This window comes from Xiphophorus maculatus, chromosome 1 (genome assembly GCF_002775205.1).
Source record: "Xiphophorus maculatus strain JP 163 A chromosome 1, X_maculatus-5.0-male, whole genome shotgun sequence".
In the NCBI taxonomy this organism is placed as follows: Eukaryota; Metazoa; Chordata; class Actinopteri; order Cyprinodontiformes; family Poeciliidae; genus Xiphophorus; species Xiphophorus maculatus.
Genome location: NC_036443.1, coordinates 12,519,153 through 12,542,556, shown reverse-complemented (window position 1 = coordinate 12,542,556; position 23,404 = coordinate 12,519,153). Strand labels below are relative to the sequence as shown.

The 23,404-nt window shown below is 38.5% G+C and overlaps 1 protein-coding gene across 1 annotated transcript in view; it reads left to right on the top strand.

The window, feature by feature from the left end:
* casz1 (castor zinc finger 1) overlaps window positions 1-23,404 on the top strand; it is a 215,705-nt gene that overhangs the window by 32,012 nt on the left and 160,289 nt on the right. The window contains exon 3 of the mRNA XM_023327638.1: window positions 7,797-7,874. The gene's annotated coding sequence lies outside the window, so the exon portion shown is untranslated. The remainder of the gene's footprint in view (window positions 1-7,796; window positions 7,875-23,404) is intronic.

Genomic DNA, 23,404 nt, shown 5'->3' with positions numbered 1-23,404 from the left:
CATGGATGCTGCACTCGCATTAAAGAAAAAAAAATATTTCAGCTTGTTGCTTTGAAGACATGAAATAAAGTTCTTCCTTATAATGCGTTTTAATGCTGTTCAACATCAGAATCATGGAGTATTTTTAAGCTACTTTCAAAACAGTCAGAGAAGGAAACAGAAGCAACTGAGGTAAAAATTTCCTCCTTTTTTATTGTGCTCCAAATGAGCTGCGCAGTAAAGGCATTAACCTACACTACAATGACATAAGCTCCCTCTGTCTTTGTTGACGGTTAGAAAAAGAAATCAACATATGGGTGGCACTGTCAGGTAGGCTAACCCATTCACACATCAGCTCATCAACAAGAGAGGATTGATTAAAAGTCCCTTTTATTACTCACTGCATCCTTAATGGATGCGAGACTTTGAAAATGGAAGAAACAATTAGAGTTTTACTGCTTTGTGGGCACTGCTGATTTATATAAATCACTGGATGGGTGTAAATTTTCCAATAAAAGTCTGAACCGCTCCTGGCATACATAATCAACACGTCCATTCTTGGTACACATGCCTGGGCTCAAACAATCTCTTTAAATTGCAAAGAGTCAACAGCCTTACCAATTGGAGCTCCATCAGTTGATTGGTTGTACACCAGCTGATGGAGTTTCTTAACTGTTTGCTATTTCTTTTATTCTGCAATTAATCATATATATATTTGGCTCAAAAAGACACACATGCAGTAGATATCGCCAAAAATATTCACTCTCTATAAACATTTTCATATTCTGGCATGTTAGAAACACATTGTACTTCATTTGGATTTTATGTGTTAGGCCAATACGATGGAGCACAATACCAAGTAATGTATCGATCTTATTATGGTCTAAATAGAGGAGTTGGTAACTTACCTAGTTGAGGATAGAAACAAAGTAAGGTGCAGAAGTTCATTAGACTGTAACAAGCTTAGAGCACTGCACAATAAATGTGGATATAGACCTGCCCTGCTCGGTTCCTATCAGTCACACATCCCAGATGATTTGCACTTGACTCACCCCGCAGTTACAAACAGCGACAAAATGGAGCTGGAAGATGTTAAACTAAAGCTAAAAGTGGGAGAGGTTGCACTGCTTACTCAAATTATGGTCCAAAAACAAAAACAGTAAATTCTTATTTAAAATAATATGTTGGGTTTACTTAGGGCTGGTTAGCTCCAGGCATCTTTCCATCGACTGAGTGGCGAATTGCAGTAGATTTTAAAGTGTACTTAGGTTTGTCTCATGGATTGTTCTTTATGTAGCTCCAGGCAGACCAAAAGTTTGGACACACCTTCTAATTCAATGGGTTTTCTTTATTTTCATGACTATTTATAAGGCAAGAAATCCCACTTATTAACCTGACAGGGCACAACTATGAAGTGAAAACCATTTCAGGTGACGACCTCTTGAAGCTCATCAAGAAAATGCAGAGTGTGTGCAAAGCAGTAATCACAGCAAAATGTTGCTACTTTGAAGAAACTAGAATATAAGGGGTATTTTCAGTTGTTTTACACTTTTTTGTTTAGTGCATATTTCCACATGTGTTATTCATAGTTTTGATGCCTTCAGTGTAAATCTACAATGTCAATAGTCATGAAAATAAAGGAAACTCATTGAATTAAAAGGTGTGTCCAAACTTTTGGTCTGTACTATATATATATATATATATTTTATACATTCTTACACCTGAGCTGTGGGTCTCCGTAACTCTAGCGCTAACATGGTCTCTTATCTGCTTCTTGGACGGCTGCTGTTTTTCCTCTGAAGATGTGCACAAAAACAGACAGTTAACAATTTTTGCTTAACATGTTGAAAGTACTGTTTTACAAGTTTTCATCTCATGGCGTTATGTTTAGCTTCTGCTTTGGCTCACAGTTGCAGAAACTGAGTTAATCTGAAACGTCGCCAAACTAGACTGGTTCCTTATAACAAATAAGGAAATATTCCTTCTTATAATTGAGGCATTAGAAAACACACCTCTGAATATTTCCATTGTTTTTTATCCTTGGTGAAACTTCTAACACAAATGTGCAAGTTGTAATAGACAGGCTTAATAAAAAGTATTAAATATTTTAAAATTGTTGCAGAAAAGCCTCATTCAAAAACCAGTAACTATCCACAGGGAGATTGGGGACATTTCATTTTAAGGTACTACGTATATTTATTTTAATTCAGCTCAGATATGCATGCACTTTTATCCTTGAAGTTCATATTCGTTCACATAACAAGCAGGGGAATGAGTTACTGTAATGTACTGTACATTAAGAGCTGTAATAATTTAGATGCTGGAAAAGGAAACAACAATCATAAACCTGCTTTAGCTGCTCTCATATAAAATGGAGGCCGACAACACTCAACCGTCAGCAACATGTTAAAATAACTTTGCTGATTTTAAATAGGAAAATATGTGCACACGTGTTTGGGAGTGTCGTTGCATAAACAAAAAGCCTTGCTGGTGAATTAGCTGTATTCTTTCCCATTTAAAACTTGGTTTATTTTTCCATTTCAGTACTGAATTTGTGGAATGGGGTCATTAAGGGCATAAAGCTTAACTGTTGATACTTTCGTTTCAACATTTTAGCAGAATTGTGTGAATGGCCTAAGTCAACAGAGCAGATCATTGTCGGAGTGAAACCACAACAAGATGCATCAGAGCTAATCGAGACACTATTTGCTTTGTTTTTCTATCAGAATCCCACATTATTCAATAAACAGTGCAGTACAGCATAGTGCAGCTGGGGCTTTGTCAGAAAGGAAAATATCATTTCAAAGAAGCATGATTTAAGCCAAGATCTTGAATTATGACAAGTATTTTGTTGTACTGAACGTTAGGGGATGCTTAATATCATTGCTTAATATCACATATCCTCATGCAAGACGCTATAGATTCATTTTCCCAACACAGAAAAGCAGAAAGCTAAACAGTAAAAGAAATGATGCTGGGCTTGCTTACATTACTTTTATGGAAACATAAGAATGAACTCGAGTGACTTTTTGCTCCCGTCGCATTGCGTGACAAAGGAGTGTGTATAATTTTTCCAGTAAATTTATCTCGTTCTTATGCCCAAGGGCAACCAATGGTAACATAACCTCAGAAAATCTCACCATTCAGGTTCATTTTGTCTTTTTGTCATGCACAAGAGCAAGCTTGAAAAAAAATGCTTAGAACCTTCTTTAACAAAATCATGTGTAGTTGAATTACTGATGACATTAGTATCCCCTGCACCGTCTTGGAAATAAACTGGCAGTAAGCAGGTGCACTGTTAAAACCACTGACTGTAGATGCTCTGTATCCCAATCTGTCCTCTTAACTTTCATGGTTTTGTAAAAGTGAGGATATTGAAACTGTCCCTTCTAGTGAGCTTGATCGAACGGGTTCCCAGTATCTCAGCAGTCACTGAACAGTTAATACCTCTCAGCTCCTCTGATTGCTGTTTTATCACTAAAATCAAAATATGCACCTTTTCAGAACCTTCCCTCATTCACATGTTCTGACATGGTTTTCACTAGTGGCTTGGCTCTGGGTTGTTTTTGTGGTATTGCTGTGTTCTTTTGGAGCACCGCGTTTCTGTCTGAGCGCTGCTTTCAGGACACAGCAAGAAATATATTTAATGTAAATGTTTTTGGCATATTAACACACAAGGGCGATCAAATCAACTGGAAATTTGGAAATATTGATTCACCTTCATCACTATACGGTTCACAAAATTAATGGATTAATCTCATGTAATGTTAATAAATATTTATATCATCATTAATAATGTTTATTTTAGAAGTAGTAAGAAGCGTGCATCTCTGCCCCACCAAAGAACATATGGATGCTTTGTATCATTCCAATCTTAGAGTGGAAACTATCTGTTCATGGTGGAAAGTAGATGCGTGTGAAATACCCACCTTTTTTTTGGTGCTGTTTGTCTCTTTACAATAAGTACCTGTTAAATGGGTGTGTGCATATTTTTTTTTCCTCAAATTATGAGGTCATGTGTGAAAAATGTACTGAAAAACAGTCGTGCCGTAACGTATCAAAACCTGTTTTTACATAATGCCACAGACATTAGAGAGAGGGGGGAAAAAGCAGCAGCACAATGAATGTTTCTCATTGGTTTTGTTTGTTTTTGCTCCTCCTCTTGCACTAAGTGAGGTGAGAGGGGAGAGACTTTGAAACTAAAGTTGGCAACATTCCTTGGCCGTGACACATACACAAGTACACATTATTCCTCTCTTTAATATGCCGAAAAGAACCCATATAGTATTGAAGCAGATGTTCAAATTCTCAACTTAAAAACTCCATTAAGGGAGATAAGTAGAAATGTAATTTATATGTTTATTGAGACCAATTGTGCAAAATGGTTTCATTTTGCACAATTGAGACCATTTATATGATTTTTGTTGTGGTGTAACTTTGCTACTGCTAGTAAAGCATAATTTAGCCCTGATTTACCAAGAAATGATCCAAATGTTGTTCAGCACAGAGCAAAAAACAGAGATTTCCTAAGCCCGCTACATCTGAGGAAGGCAAGGAAGTTCCTCAAAGGCTGGAAGTAGCCGTCCTGTGGGCGTTTAGGAGGAGATCCCTGTTTGTTCCAGAGGTGTCTCAGACTGTTGCCTCACCTGGTACAGCTTAGCTCAGATGGTCGGATTAGGCAGCAGCCGTATTGAAGATATGTCACTAATCCATTGTTCCTTAACTTGGCAACCAGACACGGTTCTGTGCAACAACTTCCGCTCAGTCAAAGTCAGCGATACGCCCATCAAGGAATGTGAGAAATTTCAACAGCACTTTGATACCTTTTTAAATGCATTACAGCAAAACAGAGCCTTGCGAAAGTATTTACACCCTTTCAACTAATTTACATCTAGTCACGCTACAGCAACAAACCTCAATGCCTATTATTGGGATTTTATGTATGGAACAAATGCAATGTACAATGTAATTAATAAAGGAAGGAACTGAATACATGGTGTGGAGTTTGGGTAACATTTTCAAAAACTTTAATAAAAGTGACAATAAAAACAAACTTTCTAAAAAATCATCTGAATTTCTGTCAATAGATCTATACAGTCAGAACCAAACAAACACACATACTGTTCAAAAAATTAACCTGGTTATTTCTCAATTACTTCCATTCAAAGGTTACATTAAATTGTGCAACTACACAATGCAGTGGAGTCCCAGTATTCACGGTTGTTATGGACCACAACAGTTTGCGAACAGCAAAATCCATAAATACTTGAGACATACATTGAAGCCACTAGACTCTATTTTAATAATTCAAACACCAAATATACCTTGATATGCATTAGTAAGTACACTGCAAACTGTCCTGCCACTACCATAGAAGCTAATACTTTCAGTCCTTCTTATTTCTGCTTTGGGGAGTACAGTTAATCAGCGCCAAGAAAAATGAATTACGCTCCTGGATTGGTCGTTTTTGCAAACGCCAGCCAGTAGTTTGTCAGGTAGCATTGCGCTTAGGTACTTCGGCTTCCCATGCAGTATTTTCTCTAGGATATTTTAGATCTACTCTTCAAAAAAAAAAACAGGAGAATGTTTGACAAATAATTACATTCCTCAGGAAAAAACGCAAATAGGCTAACTCACAAATACTGAACTGTTTTAGACATGGGCCGACTGGAACTTCATTAAAATCACTTAGGTGTATTGATAGTATCGTTGCCTTAATGGAACCAACAGAGGGAAATAGAGCAAACAGAAAAGCAACAATCCCTACCATTCTTACTTGACACAGATGCTTCTGATTATTATTTAGTCCAACTGCGGGGCCTGGCGTAATGTTTGAAGTTTGCATGTCTTCTCTGTGCACACATTTTTTCTGTCCGTAGCTTTTCTGCTGATGGACGAGTGTCTCACTCTCTTCCTGGACAATAACATTTCCTTACATTAAGTACTTTAATTTTGAGAAGGCCAAAATAATCCTTAATAATTAAGCAGCTTGAGAGAGATGGTCACTACTGAGATTGTAACCACAAGGTAGAGTTTTATAAAAGGAGTTCACAGATGCCCTTAGCTCTTCTGGTCCGGGTTGTTTTTGCTGGATAACAGGAAGTTCACCACAGATTAGATGCAAAGGGGGGAAAAAAAAGATGTTCTAAAACAGATTATTAAGTAATTCGTTCATATCATATCAAAATATGCAACTGTGGTGGTTTACATGTTTTTCTTGTATGTTTCTGGTCAGAAGGCTTGCCCTTCATATCGTAGCTACATCACAACTGGTTGGGAGCACAACTCTTATTTATCCAGTGAGCAGATAATTAAGCTGTTCTAATTAGTGACATAATTGGAAATGTAATTAGCAATAGTAATAATTATTGCATCTAATACCTTTTTCTCTATCGTTATCAGACTCATTCAAACTGGTAATTAGAGTTCAAGAGATTTTCATACTTTTGTCCTAATTTATTTTAGTGACCAATTATTTCAGCTGGATCTCGCATCAATAAATCAGAACTAAGTTCATCTGGGCTGTTTAGGAAACAAACAAAATACTCGTTTGGTTTTTAGATGAGAGAAATGGTAGCAGTGTACCACGGCGTGATTATGTGTGCAGAGGTTTTTTTGTTGTTGTTTGTTTCTTTGTTTTTAACGTCTCTTAATGTCCTGCAACAAGAATGAAGGCATGTGTACGAGATGTAGTAGAGGTTATGATAGTTGTAGAAAACTACTAATCAGATTTGAATGGCCGTAGCTACACAAAGTTGAAAAATTCTGCTCTGATCTCTGAAGGGATAGTTTGGACATGTTTCTTATCAGTGGTCAATATCTTACCTGCAGAGGTCAGAATCTTCTTAGTCAAGGTAGCAATCGGATTTCTGCGTTAGATTGTTTTAGCCAACAGACCTCTGACCAGCATGGTTTTAGTAGGCCAAATGCTTGAGGTGTGCATGAACGTTGCTGTGCACTGCCAGTCAGCTTTCTAGAAGAAGTAAGACATCTACAAGAGATTCAGTTTCTCGACAGCTTAACTCTCCAGCTCACATTTATTACAAATGCAGGCTTAAATAATATTGCATACACTTTGTCACTCTACTTCGAGCAGAAAAGTAAAGCTATATATTATATGCAAAAACCACTAATAAATTCAAATGGCAGTTTTGTTTTGCTTAAGTCTATGCACCAAATTAGAAATATCAACAAATAAATGTGTTGAACAATAAATTATTTTTACAGCAGTGGAAAATGTTGCTTTTCTGTTTAAATCACATTGATTAGATCATGTTCTACAAGTTTACTTACAATTTTTTGGGTCAAAAACCATGAAATGGGAGTGTTTTCACTCAAAATTGTCACACCCTGTGAATCCCAAGCTGTTCCATGCCTAGTCTTCAGTGTATAAGTAAACAGACTATTTGCACAAATTTGAAAAACCTTTCAACGCAAAGGCAACAACAGCAAAGGTTTATGAAAGAGATGTCAAAAGTTGCAACTTGCAAATGGCCTGCAAGCCACTGAGATTTTAGTGGCATTAAGAAAATGTACAAGATAATTTTCTTATTTATTTTTGAAACAGAACAAGAAATAAAGACCTTCTCAGATGCTGTGACATGTCTTGTTCATGTTTACCATAAATACCTGTCCCTGCATTATTCTGTTGGTGCAGTTGTTTGGGCTTCGTTTGAATCTTCGCTTGTGTCTGCTTTGAAGATTGTTACCCTTTACAGCACAACCAATCTTTGGAAATATCTTGTGAAATTCTTTAAATCTGTCATTTCAAAGAAACGGCAAGTAACAGTAAACAGCTGTTTTATGTTTATCTACAGGAATCAGATGGCAGTAGAGTGAGCATCAGACGGATTGTGCAGCAGAACCATCTTCAATGCAGATTTTACAATAGGAAGGTGAGTCTTAAACCTAAATCAATTTGCCATTTCACTCGTATTTACCAGAAAACTGACGACCAGGTGCAACAAAGTGGGAGCTAAGTTTAGAAAACACATTTTAAAGCGAAAAGGCATTTCCTTTTCCATCTGATCAGCATTCACAGTTCTTGCTTCAGTCATGTAAAAAGAGCATTTCACACATTTGCCATTTATTCCCTTGTTTTTTTCAGCCTCAAGCAAATTATAGGGTAATTGATGTGACTTTCACAGAACACAAAATGTGTTATGCCATGTGCGGTGCATCAGTGTCTCTGCTCCATGTTGAAGTTGCACCTCTGTTTCTTGGAGCAACTTAATTGTCTCAAACATGCACACAAGCAGCACGTACAAGTCATGATACCCCAAGGCATAGATTAATTAAGCTATGAAAACCCATGAGCAGGGAGCATTCAGCAGGTGCCTGTTTGGCTTGGTATGGGACTTGTTTTTGGCAGTGGTGCAGTGGCTCATTATAAATCTATAATTAAGTTACAATTTTATTTGCCATTTTTTTTAGAACATGCTGTCATAGGGGATCAACATGGCTTAAACTCTGGTTCTGCTAAGTACACTCTTGGTTATATCGCTTCTTGTATCTGCCACTCCTCTGCAGAAATCCTACTTTGACAAAATATGTGATTAAATGGCTCAGTGTCTCACACATCTCGAAATCCAGAGTCCCTGAGATGTTTGTGTGTTTGACTTTCTCATTGAGGAGCATCTTGTGATTTTTAGAATCTCTTCATTTGCCCTTAATCCAAGACAAAATAGTCCATACTCTCCCTTCCCTAGTGAACAGACACACACACACACAAAAAACATGGCTTCCTTTCTGCGGCTGACGGGATGGTCCTCTGAACCCCCCGCAGGTTGGCTCATCTTGCATTGGGTGTGTTGGCAGCGCTAAGTGAATGCAATGAAGCGTTGGTCTCTCTCAGGCCAACATCTGTTATTCTGAGTCACCTGCCAGGAAAACGGGGAATGGCCGGGGACGCACAGCGGGGGCCCGAAGGAGAGATGAGCCGGGCTATGGGAGAGAAGCCCCTCGTCTGCAGGGTGGTCAGGCTGAATGAGAGTCACCACTGCAGCGTTGGCGTTTGCCAAGAGCCTGCTTAAGCTAACAATGCGGCCTGTGGAGGGGGTAGACGAGGCAGGAAATTGAGGTTAACAATGTTGTTACATATTAAACAGGACTTGGCTTCACGTATTGGATGTGGAGGAGCAAATGCTTATAGAGTCAAGACTGTTATTTAAAAATTAGGCTAATAAAAAAATGTGATGAATGTTTAGGGCTCTTTCAAGAGTTGTGCTAATTTAGTGAGGTAAAATCAAAGATACCAATTAATTTTAAGAAAATATATTTGCTGTATATGATGTTTTCTATAAATTTTAGGGTTTAGTTTGGAGGTATTAGAAGTTCTTAATTTTTATTACTGTGCGCTGTTGCTCGGTTACAAAAATAGTCCCGAGCCCAAATTGAATGTATAGATTTTCTTTGTGGTGTTTTCATGCTCTCTTTATGCATTTCAAGGAACCCCCTCAAAAGACAGTTAAAAATATGGCCTAGTCAAAGTCCCTTCCTCTCTCTGCTGAATAGAGAAAAATACGGCCTAGTCAAAGTCCCTTCCTCTCTCTGCTGAATAGAGAAAAATACGGCTTAGTCAAAGTCCCTTCCTCTCTCTGCTGAATAGAGAAAAATATGGCCTAGTCAAAGTCCCTTCCTCTATCTCCTAGATAGAAGAAGATTGATGCTCACAGACAAATTCAAAACAGAACAGACAAAGATTGTCTGTAAAGAAGGTAGAGAGATGCTTTGAATTTCATTGCTCAGTCCTGACAAGTGAATCTCACCCTTTTCTGGTACTCTACCTCCCCCCCCCACTGTGCTTCGCCTGGGGGAGAGAAGTCTTCCACGTGTTGTAATAAGGGTAGCTGATATAATGAAGGTCATTGTAATCAGAGCTAATGTGCGAAGGAGTCAAGACACTGTAGCTTTATTTGCCAGCAAGGCCCTGCATTCTGTACCCGTGGGGATCCAGCTGATAGTGTTATCTTTGCTAACCTGACTCTAATACAGGCCTTGCTCCGCTGTTTGTGTCAGTGTCAGAGATGAACTTTTTTCCCACTGATCCCCTTCGTGTGTGGATGGGAATGCATCGGGCTCCTCATTTCTACGTCCTGGTTAAATCCCATCCCAAGGTGTTTGAACTCCTATTTGACACATTGCATTTAAAAAAAGCCGAGCGCTCCCTCTCTAAACTCTTCGACTTGGAAAGCAGACAAGGCTCATATAGGAAGTACTTGACAGAAACATTACATCGGCGTATGCTGAGGAACGGCTCATAGAAGATGACCTCTAAATCTAATCCTGTCCCTCAGGATATGCAAATGTCCTCAGCTCAAATTTGATTTGTTTTTGTTTATTCAAGACACAGCGGTTTGTTAGCAACTTTTGTCCAGGATCTACAGTGTAAAAAAATAAAAAATAGCATAACTATTGAGTTACTATGGAGCAAGATTTTCAGAAAAATGGACAGGAAACTATTATTTTAACGACCCATTAAAAGGTATTGAGGATTATATTTTGACTGTAACTCTCTGGATTGATCATTTGTAAGGAGCATTGATGGAGATTCCAACATATCTGAGATCAGGTTGGGATTCAAATGCATAAAAATGTTATTATTTTGTTTGCTTAGTAAATTGAAAAAAGTTTGTTTATTGCATTTATTCATTAATAGACCTGATTAAGTGATTAAATGTGTTAGAATAAAACACAGTCTAACAACACCCACCACATAAATGTATCTGCTGCTTTTTCAGCAGTTAGCTTATTTTCTATTATTTTCCTTATCATCCTATTAATCAGGATATATTTATTGACTTACATCAAAGGCCTTTTTTTCCTATTCATCAGAGCACCTCTCGAAAAGGAAAAAGAAAAAACAAAAGGGCTATCCAAATACACCCTCGTGCAAGTCCCCTGATCCCATCATTCAAACTTCCAAGCCCTGCTCTCTGGCTTCCTGGAGGACCACGGTGAAATGATCTCTTTTGTTTCGCATCATTAGTTCCATCTGTTGTGCGAGCGGGCCTGTCTGTTCCGGAGCATGGCAACGTGATGGTGGCCAGGGGCGATTGGAGACGCTTACAGTCCTGGTGGCTCGTGGCTCAACCTCCAGCACTGTCGCCGCCGCCGCCTTGTTCATGATCCCTCTGACACCACCACACTCTCTGGGCTGTTTATTCTCACTTATTTATGCACACATTGGAATAAAATAGAAGCAAGCATGAGCTTTGTGTGCATGGGCTATGGTTTATCTTGTCTTTACAAGACTGAAAATTTGTATTTTTTGTATAGTCTATCAGCACATTCACGAGCAGTGAAAAAGTATTTGCCGCTTACAGATTTCTTCTGCTTTTGCTTTTTTTCTCCGCCAATTAAATGTTATAGATTTAAACATCAAAGACAATCTGAGTAAATATAAAAGACAGTTTTGAAGTGATTTCATTTAAAAAAGGGAAAAAAGTTATTTGGTTGCTCTAACACCTGCCATCATGCATTTGCTAACTCAGGTCATGAGTCTTTTACATCATTGTGGAGGAATTTTGGTCCACTCCTATTTGCTGAATTGTTTTATTTCAGGCCCATTCAAGGGTTTTCAAGCATGATCAGCCTTTTGTAAATAATGCCACAGCATTTCAATCAGATTGAACTTTCGACCTCTTCAAAATCTTCCTTTTCTTTTTAGCCATTGAGAGGAAAACTTGCTGGTGGGGTTTGGATTATTGGCCTGTTGTTCAGGTACTTAAGAAGCCCAAGGTTATCTCATCACCATGTTTACCTGTTACTACGATCACCATTTCTGAACTGCTGTTAGTTTTACCTCAGATGCAACTGGACTCACTTTTTCCAAACAGTTTGAATGATTAAACAAAGGTTTACCTTGAGACGGGCCTTTTTTATGAAATCATGGACCCTGAACCTTAGCTGAGGCAGTGAGGCCTGCAGATTTTTAGATTTTGCTCTGGGTTCTTTTGTGACCTTCTGGATGAGTGTTAGATCCCTAGAAGGGATCTTGCTAGGCTGGGACCTGCTGGGAAGGTTCATCACTGTGGATTACTGGAGTCTCATAACATCAGGAAGTCTTTTGTAAATCTTTCCAGACTGATGATGAGGTTATTTCTTATCTGTTTTTTTTAATTTGATTAGATTTTGTGCTGCTCTTGGAGATTTTTTTTAAACCTACTTCCTGCTGTCAGACAGGTTCTATTTATGTGATATTTTTATTCTGCTGTTCTGGCAGTAATCTGACCTGAGTGTGGCCAGGATGCTTGATGGCACATTTTGCTACCAAGGTTGGAACAGCCAATTAGGTTTAGAGGGAATTACTTTTTCAAACAGGGCCAGGTTGATTTGGACTGTTTTTTCCCTGTATTATTGATAAATTGATCATTTTAAAACTGCTGTTTGTATCTACTCGTGTTTTCTTTAGGAATATCTAAAACAGATATTTCCCACAACACTGTAATTAAAAAGAAATAGTTTTTAATTCCTATCGAAAGCAAGCCTTTGTAGGTCAGATCTGTACTTTTTCTTGCATTTGGAAGTGAATGATACCCCAAACAGATGTAAAATTTTCCCACAACAAGGAAATATTTTATTCATGATTTACATGCCTGATAAATCTTCAGAAAGTCGTAGCGCTGATGGGCATACACAATTTAACATCTGTCCTCCCCAGAGTTATTAATCAGATACCGGAGCACATGGGACTGAGATTTGGAGCTTTATTTCTGCTTTATATGTTTCTTAATTACTTCTTAAAAGCAAAGTATTCTCTACAGAAGACTAGAACTTGAGAAATCACTGATAGTTGCAGGAAAACATTTCGCTTCAGCTTCTCGGGCTTATGTTTGCGACCCTCTGCCACAGTTAGGATGGCGAAATGTGGCCACACATTCTAATTATAATACATAATTCCCAAATGAATATTTCCATAATGTCCCCCCAGTGAATTGCTCTTATCCTCATAGTGGGAGTGTTCAGCACAAGGGCATCTGTGTGCGTGTCAGTGTGGAGATCGCCGGATAATTTTCATTGAAGATGGAGCCATCAAAGGTCACAGCCATCCAAATGACCTAACCTTGGAACGTAACACCTGGGTGTAAAAGTGGACTTATCCTATCTGATGGAATGGGTGTAATGTACCCCTAATGTATAAAGTGCGGAAATAAAATAAGAGTTATTGGTTGGCGGAGGAGGTTCAGTGTGGGTTAGAGAAGCCTGTAACTCTATAGGGTGAAATAGCTGTGTTGGTATCACCTGAGGTGACAGTCTATTGCCAGAGTGCTATATTTGTTGGAATCGTTATGAAATAAAGTCAGTGGAAAAGGCCAATATTCAGTTTGAATTGATTCCTGGAAAAGTCCAGAAGTGAATATGCTTTCATTTTGATGGTATTACTATGGACAAAATGTGTTGTGTCAGTTTCACCCCGCCATTACTTTCCTCCATTAGGGCAAAACCGGGTGATTTTATTTTTGCCCAGTCTATTTTCTGTGATAAAATGAAAATCTGAAAGCTTTATTAAGTCTGAGTGACACCCAAAGCTGAGAGCCAACAGGAAAATAAGTCATGTGGGATCTGGTTTCAGTTCATTTTTGCTCAATTCCCATCTCCTGATCAAATACTGCACTTTCCAGTATGGGCTTAATGGGAGTGTCAAGTTCACAAAAGGCCCTCTCTCTTCCACTCACTCCATTACCTGATAACAGCACTGGTTTTGGCACTTATTTGCACAGAGCGGCTAAGCTCGGCTCGCGCGCTTCACATTTGTAGCAGGTTGTAATTGAAGCTGTATTGAGACCATTTTATTAATTTTAACAGCGTACATTTCCAAGTTACCACGAGCGCTAACCCGCCTCATTTTCTCTTCATTTACTCCTGACAACCCGCACTGCTCTTCTCGGTGAAAGCCCCTCTTTAAGCCAAACAAACATGACCACTGATGTCTTGGGTTCAGGGCCTTTCAAACAACCTTTCAATAAAACAAGCTCAGCTGTGAGACATGCAGGATCTCTCATGCTGGGCAGCCCCGCTGAAAATACCCTCCCTCCTGTTTCAAAGCCATCAGCTTTTGGTTCCCCCAGGAGAGCCAGCATTATCCTGCAGGGTTTATTTAAACTTGTCGAGAAGGTCTTGCCTGTTTTTTTTTCCTCTTTTTTTTTACTGACTGGGCTATGTGACATTTAGCAGAATCTTACCACATGTGAAAGAGATTTTACTCAGCTTATTGATCCAGATTTGTAGTGTTTGAGTACCATTTTCTAGTAATATGCCACCAATGGGATACTTCTAATATGGAGTGATGGTAGGGTGTGCCATGTCTGCAATCGTCGTCTTCATATGCTTCAGATGACAGATGTAAAGATCCCCGGTGTAGGGATGTACCAATTTGAGTTTTATGACAGATTTTAAATGTTATGTTTTGTGATATTTGAGCTGCTGATACCAACAGCTTTAAAAATATTTCTCTCTTGTTTTCCTGCTGCAATCTGTCATTCATTGTTGGTTGGTTAGTAGTATATGCGAGTCATACGCTTTGACAGTGTTAAGGATAAATACTACAAAATATTTACACAAAGCTTTAAAACAAAGGTGATACAACTGAAGGAAAATTACATTTATTTAACCAGGAAAAAAAATCCAACAGCCCATTTTGTCCATCTTCTAAGGCATAAAAAAATGCAGTAATCTTCTTTCAGCTGATTCAAGTGGAGGACGGAGCAATGCTACATTACCCTGCTCCACTATAATGGGGAAAATGGGACCTTATAAGAATAGCGTAGGAAGGATGTGATGGAAAATCTTAAGATTGAAAATGTTACTTAAAAATGTTAATATTTTATGATGCCAGAAATCAGCTTAATTCCAGGGACAGTCGATACTACACTAAGTTTGAGAGATATTTGCTGTTAATCAGGGCTGTAATGCTTTAAAACTGCTTACTGTGAACATGTGTAAGTCTAAATTATCGTTTCCTTTTCATATAGCTTTCAAGGCCTTTTGTGCTTCCTTATGATTTCAGTTTTAAGCCTCAGTGATACTAACATAACTCGTTTTTAGATTTTTTTTTTCTACCTCTCTAACAACTTCCGCTCTGTACTAACAGTGGTGCTGTTAATGCAACCTGCTAAAACATATTTATGGTGCTTTCACACATCTACATCTTTCAGATGTAGGTGTCAGCACCTAGTTAAAGTAAAAACATAGATGTTGTGCATCCTGAAATATTTGCAAGCAGCTAAATTTGTGTTAGTTGTCAGTTACAGATTAGCACAAATCTCCTGTCAAATGACTGACTGGCAGATTTCAGACACAGGTGGGGGAGGGGCAACACTATTTCTTTGTATATTCAATAGAGATTGGGGTCTATACCAAATGCCAACATTTGTAAATCCAGAATGTTTCAGGACAGGCAAAAGTAGAAAGTGTAGAATGACAAAACAGAGGAATGTTGCTGTAATATGTTTAGCCATCCTCCTTGAATCAGAAGCAGCCAAGCTTCTTTAGAAGATACAATGCGTTTTTATTTAGCGTCTGACTTCCTTTTTAAGCACCGCTGCTCAAAATAAGAAACTTTATGGCTTCCTTTCTCTGTAACAACATCCGCATTAAAGAGTGTTGCTGATAGCATAGCCTGTTTGCACTTACATACGGCGAGGTCACTGATTGAAAATAGAACATTTCTGAATTTCTAGGCCAGTCACCAGCCGACCTCTCTGCTCGTCTCTACTCCTAAGCAACCCTGCTGTGTTTGTCAAACTTTAAGCACTTTCTGAGTGACTGGAAGCTGAAAGGTGAGAAGAGGAACAGGAAGGGAAGGAAGGAGAAAGACAAATGAGGACAGATGACAGAGGCATCCTTTACAGCGTGATACTGCAGTCCCTGACTTGTTTTTATTGACCTTTTCCTTCCCACATCTATCCACGGTGGAAGATGTGCCACTTAAATAAATGTCATTTGACCGTCTCCAGTTTCACTGTCACATGCTGACATGTGGTATTTTGATAGAATTCATCCGATCGTGTTGGTCGAGCATCCATTCTGTGCTGCTTCACCCCACACAGAGCTGTTTTTCACACTGCAAAGATATTTGCACCAAATCTCCACTTTAAGTTGCTCCTAAATCCCCAAATTGGTCAGCGTTATGCTGCTTCTGCTTGTACAGACATAGGAGGACTACCAGTCTTGGGCTGAAACATTACTGAGCCATTAAACCCCCGCCCCTCCTACTCCTTAGCACTTTCACTTCTGTGTGAAGGCGCTGGAATTACTTCCAAGGGGTGAGGGTTGCACAAAGAGTAGTGGAAAGGCTACTTATTCTCTCAATGATGTCTTGTCCTTTTAAAAGTCGTCATCTTCCAGGCGCAAATTGCTGACTCTGGCAGAGGAGACCAATCGTATTTTTGCTACTTCTGTGAAATAATGCAGGCTGGTTTGTGTTAAAAACTGGGTTTGTTGCCACCAAATGGGGAGTTATTCAAAGCCACACTGTAATTATAGTGTGGGTGGATTAGTTGGAAGGTATTTCTGATTAATTTCACTACCCACTGATAGTGGTAAGAGACTCACCATAAACATATTTATGTTTTTGAATGATGGTGTCACAAGTCAAAGCTAAATAAATGTCTAATTTAATTAGCTTTTTATAGCTCTGATGATTGTCTTTTCAATGGAATTGACATAAATACGATCTCTTTGAATTTAAGGCATGCGCTGTGAGAGAAGTTTGACATTTTTCTCATGGGAGTATATATTTTTTCTATTGGAGGGCTATGGTATTAAACCATCAACACCCATCAATTATGGTTTGTGCCATGGTTGCACAATAAGATTGTTTTCATACTCTAAAATTTGGGTGTAGAGTCGCACTTTGGATGTAACATACTTGATAAAATATGTGAAAAAAGGCAATTCGGTACAAACGGGTGAGCTAAACGCGAGACAAGAAATTTAGGTTTCTGGTTTAATTCCATGTTTACTCTCAATCCCAGAAACTGTAGGCCGCCTGCAAGCACACATCAAGCTGCTGAGGTGTATTCAGCGTTACACATGACGTCCCCCTCCGAGGACCCTCTGATTTGTATAATATCCTTCTGACAAGGTCATAACAGCGCCTACATCTTTGAAGATAGAGGAAAGAGAACATGTTCCCCCTTCTTTGTGCCTGTGGAATTAGAACAAACGTGCGATCGTGCTGTCGAGGGGCTTCCACTCTTCAGAGCTGATATGAATCAGACATGAAACGGTTTAGATAAAGTGATAGTTATCTTGATTCCTGGCGGCGTCCGCCCAACAGACAGTGCAGAGCGCGGGGGTAAAGCGGAACGGCTGCATTTTAGTGTGAAATCCTGGGGAAACGTATCCATCTGGTGTATGAATAATTTAGATGGCTCAAGTTGGTTCCTGTTGCTGTTGTGTTTGCGCTCAGCTTTCTCTCTCGGCTCAGCACCCCCCGCCGTCACCCCGCCCTCCTTGACATCACTCCTGAGGCTTGTTTGTGATGCTTAAAGGGAAGTTGGGCCACATGAGGAATTGTGGGGAGGAGAGGCTCATTTTCCTTCTTTGCTTTCACTCTTCTGTCTTATTTCTTCTTTAGACCCAGGTGTACGCAGTTTAACACTCCCTGACACAAATACTCCATCAAATACTGTCCAGATGCTGTATGCTTATCTTTATTTTTTTTAAATTGTTCTATTTTTTGACTGGAAACTAAATATTTCACATCAATAGAAATGGACTGAGTTGGGTCTCTTGAAGGCTTTGGCAATAATACATTACAAATTACATTGCTGATTATTATTTATCACAATTTGTTATATATTTTAGCACTTACTTTCTTTTAAGATTAAATTAAATAAGATTACCCACTATAGTTGCAAGTATGATTTGTTTCAGTTTTTTTTCTGTAGTTTTTAAACAAATTGTATGGTAGAAAAGAAATGTTATTATCAAAAAGTGTGTTAATTTATTATTATTATTAACATTATTATTATTATTATTATAAATGATGTGAGAATGTATACAAGAAGTAGTTTGGAATCAATTATTTTTTGCCAATATCTTGGTTTTATTTAAATGTAGCTTCTTAATTTCCTTGCACATATTTTTGTGCAAGGTGGCTGTAATAATTTAGTTTGTAGGTTCCTCTTTTGAAGACTTAATACCTTTTTTATTACTGGACATCAAAACTGCTCTGGTGATCTAACAAAAAAAAAAGAATAAAAATAGAGATCTGCTCATCTTGTCAATTAAAACAAGTTATTACTTTAAGGACTTCTTGGCCTAATCATGTGTTCCGTTTCAATTTACAGATTTACATCATGATATTTTGTAGAAAAAAACCCCAGAAAAAATAAATACACAGGTAACATTAGTTCTGCACATAGTTGGTTTGTCTCCTGTTGACTGCAACATAACATTCAGTTTTTGAACACAGGTGCAGTGGCTTTATTTGACAACCTGTCAGCCCATTTTTATATTTTCACATGTTTTAGGTGTGGCTGATGTGACAGTATTAAACTTTGAAGGATTAAAACATTCTGCCAATCTGCCAAGCATAGAGTGATAACATCCATGGGGCACATACTGTTTGTTTCTGCTCTACGCCCTTGCACAGTTTTTTTTCTTTTTATTTCCTTTTTAACCTTTTAAATGAAAAAAAAGCTTCTTGTATTTTCGTTTAATAGTCTGATGGTCCATTGTACTTAAAATGTTAAAAAAAACTATTATTATGTTCTTACTTATATGGCAATGTTGGGTTAGAAATCATAATAGTGTGATTTAACTGTAAAATAAAATTGGGATGTAATATTTTTGCAATATTGCCCAGCATTTAAATAAGTTTTGTTATGTAATAAATTTGGTGTAAATCATCTTAATAAACAAGTAACAATTTTAGTTTTTAGCAGAAAATCATCACGTCTGTGAGTTGTTTTTTAATCCCTTATGTAAACACAAACATAGAAGTTAGAAATTAGATTACTTTCAGTGTTAACTCCTTAAATCCAAATAAAAAAGGAAGTTTTTTTCTTCCATTCTCTTTCTCTACTTGTTTTAAAATGATAGTAATGGCCCAGATATCCCCAAGGAAATTAAATAAACAAATAAATAAAGGAACTCATGAAAATGCACACACTGCAATTTACACCGTATACCAAATGTGCATCTGTGTGCACCGAAAAAAACCCAGCAAACACATACGCTAACAAAAAGAAAGTGTTTGTGGACAGATAACACTCTAACATGAAAATCCATTAATGTGGCAAGCCAGCTAAACTAATCCAGTCCCTGTCTTTAAGGGAACCAGTCAGGATGTTGGGGGTGGCATAGAGGACTGGGAGGAGGGAGACGAGAGAGAGAGGGAGAAGGAAAACGACAGATAGAGGGAGGGAAGGAGGGGGATGTGACAGGCCCTTGGAATCTCAACCTCTCTCTCCTGGCGCCCGCTCTAATCAACCCCTGTAATTTATGCAGAAAATATGATTTATATTTAATTTCACTACACTTGCATTGTTAATTTGAGATGTAATTAACGCGTCGCCACGGCAACTAATTTCTCAATGCCGTAAATTATCACCGCCTTTTCATCAAAATTCAGTTACTTTGGCTCCTGTGTGCAGTGTTGTGATGCAATTAGGTAACCAGGGCAACCCCAAAGTGTTAATTTTCTTTTGTTATATTGCAGCGAGGCAGAAGTTTTTATAACACAAGTCATATTCACTTTTTTTTTTTTTTTCCCGGGTGCGGAGAGAACTCGAGAACGCTATTGGTACGTATATACAACCCCGCACGATGCTTTAACTCATTGAAGTGGACCGCTGAGTGATAACAGAGAAATTCTGTGCTGCTGCAAGAAGATGTAACTCAGAGTTGTCCTTTGGGAAAGGGCACGGTTGTCAAAGGGAATCTATATAAATGAGAAACTGTTTATTGTTGAAATTTAACTGAGCTCCCTTTCTTTCTGTCTTAAACATACAAACATGCTCCCGCACACGCGCACCGTGGCGCATTTTCAGAACTTGCTCTCCTTTTATTCCCCCACCAGTCACTGTGGAAATGACTCAATATTTTAATCAACTGTATCTAATTTGCACTCCAGTAGAAGATAGGGCCACATGTGTGCTGTTGCTGCCTCGGCTGGCGGTGAGTATGCCCACCGGACGGCTCTGAGACGCCCCGGACTGCCACGCGTGGCGGTATCGGCGGCCCCCTCGGCGCGTCCGTCTCCAATCCGTACCCCCGCCTCCTTAGCTGGTCTTCAGTGGAAATATCAGGTCATTGGCTGCTAAGCTGTGGTTAACTGCATAAGTAATTAAATTTGTAAGCAGGCTTTTTGAATCTTTTTAGCCTCTTCGTTAATACCGGCAGGTATTATGGAGCATTTGAAGTGAGGTTCTGCTTTGATTCCCTGGCAGAAAAAGGCCAAGTTTCAGAGACCAGACAGAGAGCTAAACACCTGAAACGGTTGCAGCCAGAGTCTCACCTGATTTTACTGCAGAAATGGAGGAGAACACAGCTAGTCACAGACTGAGCTTGCCTTTCTTACACATGATTTTGTTTTAAATAGTCAAAATAGATTAACTTTTTTATTCGGCTCTACATGTTTTTGTCATGTCTTTTTTAATTTGACCTTTTTAATTAGTTTTTGAAGTGAGGTGCTGTGAACTTACAGGAAAGAGGCCGTGACGTACCTCTCTGTGCCCACTAGGTCCTCACTGACATTCATGTATTCATACCATATTTGGGTTTGCTGAACCTTAACATTCTACTAAATTTGTCGTTTTTACAGCATCCTTATAAGAGCCAATAATGTGGGGGCTTGTACTCTGTGCAATTAGAAGAAAACAAAGATTAAATTAATTAAATATAAAGAATAAAGCAATTTCTTACCGGAATATAAAAGCAGTTTTTGTGCACCTGCGGTCTTTGAGAAATCATTTTACAAATGTGTAAAATAGCAGATTTCTCCATTTCTCTGCATTCTTTTTTAAGTATTTAGTTCCATTGTTGTTGTTTTTTAATCTTTTGTGCATTGTCAAACTTGCAGCCTTCTTTAGTGAGCATATGCCCATTTGGTATCATTTCTTTGATTGAATGGTTTACTGGTTGGAACATACCTGCCCCAACACCGTAAAGGTAACCAGACCCTCCATACTGACTGCTTTAGCAGTCAAACAAACAAACAAACAAACAAAAAAACTTGATGTTTCCCTTTGTATAGGACTGTTTGTCTTTGTTTTGGTGCATATAGTCAGCACGACCAGGTGAATATGAGCTGTATGGAGAGTCCTTGTTCCTAGTGACTGAATAGAGAGAAAATTTGCACCACACAGGTTTCACGTTTGAATTAAGCTAAGTATGTCCATCTCCAGTTCACAAGAGATACAGTTCCTCAGCTTTTAGATTTATGATCCAGCACACCCAAATCTAATGAATGACTCATTGGCATATTTCTACAGAACTTGATGATGACTTGCTGAGGAAGACATTCACCCAAATTGTTGGAGCTGGTATTCATCTAGAAGTGGCAGGATAGCGGTCCTTCCCTGAATTAGGGGATAACAGGCAGAGTTCCTGTTGGTAAACATGTAGTCAGTTGGATCTCATATTCATGGGATAGAAAACTATCTTTGTATATAATAAACATCTTTTACAATATTCTGTTGTTAAGCTTCTTAAAGTTTTGGACTTTTATATTATTCAGCAGGCTGTCATTGTGTAATGGCATAAAAAATGTTACATTTATGTCTTTACTGGGCTCATCGTTTTAAATTATCTTGATAACTTGCAATCAGTTGATCAGGCACTGACAGGATTAGTCAACTGGATTGGGGATATGGGACTAAAATTATTTGAAAATGTATTACTAGAGATTTTTTTGTTTATTTTGACATTCGTCACTGCGTACAGTCAGAGCCCCTCCCTCATCCTCTCACCCTCAATAGTAATACTGCTCTACATGTGAAACTTACCCAGACAGGTTCCATCGCTGCACCCACTACATTAATCTGAGCTGTTGTACTGCTAAACTGCACACAATAATTGTATTCAGTCATATTTTTAAATATGTTGATAGTTATCGTTAATCTTGTGTAACCAACAGTGGAAAGCAGCAATCCGTTTGCATGCTAATAATTATTTTTCATCATAATGGATATTGTTTGAGGATATGCCATCTCTCAAATATCAGTAAGGCAACCAGTATCGACCTAACAGTACCTCCTTTCAAAAACTCCTATTACATTAGTTTGATAAAAACTAAGGTAAAGATATCTTTTTAATCTTTTAACACTGTCCTCGTTGACTTTGAATAACTGTTTGAGGTTATTTGCAACACCAGACTGTTAAGGATGTGCAGGCTATATGTAAAGGCTGTTTCTTGCAAAAGCAAGAAAATCTGACCTCCTCCTCTTGTTGCAATAAGCTGTTTGATCGTAAATGCAAAAACGCAAAGGCTTTTTGATCCCTCCCTGTCTGATCTCTTAACTATACCTCACTTCAGTGCAAAACACGCTTGTGCATGCCTGATGCATTGCTCTTATGGTAAATAGACATTGTGTAGAAACTTCAAAATCTACAGCGCATGCCATAATCCTCAAAGCAGAAATGTGCACCTGGTTCTGCAGAGTGCGGCTTCTTGGAACGTTAAACAGCAGATTTGTGTAACTCGGTACTCTGCAAAAGTACCGAAGCTTGAATGTTTCTTCTTTGCAGGAAAAGCCTCAAATGGTATTATTTCACCACTGATGTGAAACTCGATCGTAAAAACAATTATAAGTCACACTGAGGTCGAACCGCCTAATCAGCAGAAGGGTAATAGGACATCGAACCTGTCTGGGAATTCCTCCTTGATTAGAACAACAAAGTCAAAATATTCTCACTATTGTCCTGGTGGATGTGAAGTCTGAGTGTGAGGAAAGGTCATCAAGGAAGTTTTTCATGTAACCCGCTCTGTAAAAACAGAGTTGATTAGACTTGTTTATTTATTCCAGTCCAAAAGAGTATTTGCTTTTGTCGCATTTATTCCCATTTTGCCTGCGCGAGGGGGCCCTGGAAGACGAGTTACCAAGGAACACAAAATTTTAATTAGTGTATTTTAATCATTCAGGCTTTTCAAGCTAATCCACAGACCCCTGAGAATTCCCAAGATGCAGCTCTGTGCTGCTTTACCATTTATTGTTGAGTCTATTATAATTACTGTTAGCAGGTGGGGGCAGGGAGACGTTTATTATGTTTTTTCATCTTTATTATAATTACTAGAAAAAATGAAAGGATGCTGTTTCATTAAGTTTAGAGATGATGCCATTTTCCCTCTGTTTTCCCCTCAATCTCCTCTTCCTGCCTTTGTTTCATAAAGCCATTGTGCTGGCTTTCATTCAGGGGCTTTCATACGTTGCACAGCTTTGTCCAAATAATAATAATAAAAAAACAACAAAAAGAA